General features: G+C 42.5%; 1 long non-coding RNA gene across 1 annotated transcript in view; it reads left to right on the top strand.

Moving 5' to 3' along the window:
• Positions 1 to 2349, top strand: part of LOC122562478 — a 16761-nt gene extending 14412 nt beyond the window's left edge. The window contains exons 2-3 of the long non-coding RNA XR_006315324.1: positions 1289 to 1357; positions 2256 to 2349. This is a non-coding gene — a long non-coding RNA (uncharacterized LOC122562478). The remainder of the gene's footprint in view (positions 1 to 1288; positions 1358 to 2255) is intronic.
• Positions 2350 to 5079: the final 2730 nt, after the last annotated feature.

The raw sequence follows: 5079 nt of genomic DNA, 5'->3' as shown, positions 1-5079 counted from the left end.
CCTTTCCTCTACATCTCTGGAACTATTCGGAGGTCTATAGAAAACTCCCAACAGGGTGACCTCTCCTTTCCTGTTTCTAACCTCAGCCCATGCTACCTCAGTTGACGAGTCCCCAAACATCCTTTCTGCAATTGTAATACTGTCCTTGACCAACAATGCCACACCTCCCCCTCTTTTACCATCTTCTCTGTTCTTAGTGAAACATCTAAATCCTGGAACCTGCAACAACCATTCCTGTCCCTGCTCTAACCATGTCTCCGAAATGGCCACAACATCGAAGTCCCCGGTGCCAACCCATGCTGCAAGTTCACTCACCTTATTCCAGATGCTCCTGTCGTTGAAGTAGACACACTTCAAACCAACTTCTTGCTTGCTGGTCCCATCTTGCGTCCCTGAGACTTGATTTCGGACTTACCTACTCTCAATCTTTTCTATACTCGAACTACAATTTTGGTTCCCACCCCCCTGCTGGATTAGTTTAAACACACCCCAATAGCCTTAGCGATATTTCCCCCCAGGATATTGGTTCCCCCCAGGATATTGGTACCCCTCTGGTTCAGATGAAGACCATCCTGCTTATAGAGGTCCCACCTACCCCGGAAAGAGCCCCAATTATCTCTGAGGCATGAAGCTTCATTTTAATAATTAAATGACGAACCTGACTCCTGTCCTATCCCCATTAGATTGGACATGGTCAGGATGGGGTTTAAGTTCAAAAATATTTTCATATTCCACTGACCCAAATGCATCCAGTTTACAATTGCTCCCTATACATTGATCGATCACTAAAATTGACAAATTGTACAGGGCAACAGATGATAAAGAAGAAAAAACCAAGGAAAGATATGAAGGGACACAAAAGTATTCGTACCTGAAAAATACAGTGATTCTTTTTCCCCTACCATCAAGAATTTCTGTTGAAAGATTCCCTTATACTTAGTTAAAAATCACACAACACCAGGTTATAGTCCAACAGGTTTAATTGGAAGCACACTAGCTTTCGGAGCGACGCTCCTTCATCAGGTAAGCTAGTCTGCTTCCAATTAAACCTGTTGGACTATAACCTGGTGTTGTGTGACTTTTAACTTTGTACACCCCAGTCCAACACTGGCATCTCCAAATCATCCTTTATACTTGTTTCCTTTACAAATGCTGACAGTCTATTTCTGTTTTGTTTCACATTATTTAGAAACATGGGTTCATTGTGAAATTCTTAAAGTTGAAAAGTTTGTTCAATTCAACACTTCTGAACCCGATCAGATTAATGACTTCCTGCTCCTTTCTTCAGATCCATGGCAAAAGCTGTTAATTCTGGAAGTGATCAAAGAGAATTAAGAAGCAGGTTCCAAGTGCTAAGGTGGGTGGTATTATTCAATTATTTTTAGTCTACCTGCAGGTACAATGCAGTTAATTGCATATGCTGGGACAAATACCCAGCTGCATTTCAACTCATTGTAAGTACATATTTTCTTGCTTGCCAGTTATCTTTTTGTTTATCAATATTAAAAAAAAACTGGAAATATGCAGCAGGTGTATCAGCATCCAAACAGTGCACGTGAACATTTGTGATTTCAAAGAGAGTGGCATGTTGGTGGATTGGTTGTGGATTTTGCAGAGTTTTCTGATTTGTATTTTGCACATACTCAGATTTTCTTTTGTTCTCAGTTGCTGAAAGGATCCTCTGTTAGGTTGTGATGATTATTTTCAGCACAATCTGCTCAATGTCACTCAGACTAATGTATAAGATCAAGAAATCTTTAGGGTAAATCGGTGCTTCGCAATTACTCTTGGCTATCAACTTCTGCTTAAATACAGAAGTCTTATTCCTAAATAAAATGAGAGTGATGACTGAGTGTGATCTTGATTTCTCCTCTAGGTTTGGAATCATTTCTGAGTTTATGATTTGCATTCTTCCTGCTTTGGTGTAGTGCATTTTGGGAATAGTTTCTGTGATGCTCAGCGTTTGGCACTACTGCCTCACAATGCCAGGAACCTGGGTTCGATTCTGGCCTTGGGCGACTGTCTGTGTGGTGTCTTCAAATTCTCCTTGTGTCTGCGTGGGTTTGCTCCCACAATCCAAAGATTGCCCATAGTGTTAGGTGCATTAGTCAGGCATAAATGTAGGGAAATTAGTCTGGGTGGGTTATTCTTTGGAAGGTTGGTGTGGACTTGTTGGGCCGAAGGGCCTGTTTCCACACTGTCGGGAATCTAACCTAATACTCATCAGTCCTTCTGACTTCTGTGTTATGCTCCAGCCATTAGTTTTAACAAACCTGCATCTTGAATACCGATGAAGGAAGGATATATACAAGAAAAAGAAAATCTGTGAATGTTTGGAAAACCAAGCAAGCAGAGGTAAGCATACGATATGCTAATGGTGAAGAATGTTTTAAATATGAAGGCCTAAAGCATTTTTGGTGATGTTTCTCAATTACTTCCTTAAAACAGAACTTCAATTCACTAATTTATTAGTTTCTATCTTGAAACAAATGACTCATGAAACTCCGGAATCTGTGGCTTGTGCCACAATCAAAGCCTTATTTTCCAGCTATATTCAGTATTCAGCCGCACACTAATGAACACATGCCAGTTAAGTGTATTCAAGATCTTGAGCAGATACAGTGTGCTGTGACCAAATCTGTAGCATGATTATTACAGAAGAAAAAAGCCGCTCTGTTTTGAAAAGTCACCGAAAGCCAGCATTTTGTTTATATTCATTCCCGGGTTTTGGTATCATTGGCTGGGCCAGCATTAATTGCACTGTTCTAGTTATCCTTGAAAAGGTGGTTCTAAGCCCCCTTCTTGAACCACAGAGGTCATGTGCTGTAAGTAGGCCTGTATTGCCATGATAAAGGGTGTTCCAGGATTGAGATTCAGTGACATTGAAGGAACTGCTGATGGACTGATAATTGCTTGAAGGGAACTGGGATGGTGTTCCCATGCATTTTTTGCCATTGTCCTTCTAAATGGTAGTGGACATGAATTAGCTGGTACCGTTAAATATGAATTCCTGCAGCACATCTGCTGTTACTGGACATCGATAGTGGAAGAGGTGGATGTGGTGCCAGTCCAATGGGCTGCTTTGTCCTAAATGGTGTCATGCTTCATGAATCTTATTAGAGCTGCACTTCTCCAGGCAAGTGGGGAGTAATCCATCACATTTATGACTCATGGTTGTAAATAGTGTACACACTTTGTAATCAAGAGGTGAGTTAGTCACAGCAAGATACATAGCCTCTGACCTGCTCTTTTAGCCAGAGGAGTTACATGGCTAGACTGTTAAGTTATGGCAACTCCAGGATATTGCTAAGCATGATGATAATGCTATTGAAAGTCAAGCCCTGATAGCTAGGTTGACTCATTTCGGAGGTGCCTGGCACTTGTGTGATACAAATGTTACTTGCCTCTTCTCAGAAATTGTCTTGTTGCATTTGGTTGTGGACTGCTTCAGCGTCTGAGGAGATGTGAAAGCAAATGTACATTGTGCAATCATCAGAGAACATCTCACTTTAGACCTAAGATGGAAGAAGGTCACTGATGAAGCAGCTGAAGAAGAATGGGCAATAGCCTTTCTCTTGGGGAACTCCTGCAGAGATGACCTTAAGATGAGATGATTACTGACCTCCTTTGTGCCATGTCTGACTCAAAAAGTGGAGAGCTCGTTTATGTCACATTCAGACTTACGCGGTCTTGGTCTCTGGAATTAAACCCTTTCATCCATGTTTGAACTGACACTGTAATGAGGTCTGGAGTTCGGTGGTCCAGGCAGAATCCCAGCTGAGTGTCAGTGAGCAGGGTTTTTTTAAAATTCTCTTGTGGGATGCGGGTGTCACTGATTTGCCAGCATTTATTATCCAACACTAGTCCGTTCTTGAGAAAGTGGTAATGAGCTGTCTTCAGCAACTATTACAGTCGACATATTGTAGGCTGATTTCCAATGCCCTCGTGGAGGGAATTCCAAAATTTTGACCTAACAACAGTGAAGGAACAGTGGTATATTTCCAAGTCGGGATGATGAGTGGCTTGGAGGGGAACTTGCAGTGGTGCATTTCCCATGTATCTGCTAAGCAGGTGGTGCTTAATGATACCTTCTGTGTGGGGATGGTATTTTGTCAGGTTGACTTAGTCCCGTTTTCCTGATGAAAAGCGTCATCAACAGTGCTATCGAGCAGCACCTGCTCAGCAATAACCTGCTCAGTGACACCCAGTTTGAATTCTGCCAAGACCATTCAGCTCCTGAACTCATTACAACATTAATTCAAACATGGAGTAGAGAACTGAATTCTTGAGGTGAGGCAAAACTAACTGCTCTTGAGACTAAGGCCACATTTGATCATGCGCAGCATCAAGAAGCCCTAGGAAAACTGGAATCAATGGGAATGATAGAAAATCTCTCCACTGGGATTCATACATGACACAAGGGAAGATGGTTGCCATTGTTGGAGGTCAGTCATCTCAGAACCAGGGCATCTCTACAGGATCATGTCAGGACAGAGTGGCATGGTGGCTCAGTGGTTAGCACTGCTGCCTCACAGCACCAGGGACCTGGGTTTGAATCCTACCTGTCTGTGTGGAGTTTGCACATTCTCCCTGTGTCTGTGTGGGTTTTCTCTAGGTGTTCCGGTTTCCTCCCACAATCCAAAGATGGGCAGGTCAGGTAAATTGTCCATGCTAAATTGCCTACAGTGTTAGGTGCATTAGTCAGGGGTAAATATAGGGTAGGGGGAATGTGTCTGGGTTGGTTATTCTTCAGAGGGTCAGTGTGGACTTGTTGTGCCGAAGGGCCTGTTTCCATACTGTAGGGAATCTGATCTAGTGTCCTAGGCCCAACCATCTTCAGCTACTTCATAAATTATATTCCCTTCATCATAAGATCAGAAGTGGGGATGTGTGCCAATGATTGCACACTGTTCAGTCGCAATTGCCAAATGCAACAAGACCTGGACAATACTTAGGTTTGAACTGAGAAGTGGCAAGTATCATTTGTGTCACAACTACCATCGCTGAATCCTCAATATCAACATCCGGGGGCTTACCCTTGAATAGAAACTAGACTAGCCATGTAACTACTATGACTAC

The sequence above is a fragment of the Chiloscyllium plagiosum genome, chromosome 25, assembly GCF_004010195.1.
Source record: "Chiloscyllium plagiosum isolate BGI_BamShark_2017 chromosome 25, ASM401019v2, whole genome shotgun sequence".
Lineage (NCBI taxonomy): Eukaryota > Metazoa > Chordata > Chondrichthyes > Orectolobiformes > Hemiscylliidae > Chiloscyllium > Chiloscyllium plagiosum.
The sequence above is the reverse complement of the archived record's forward strand: the minus strand, read 5'-3'. Positions and strand labels throughout refer to the sequence as shown.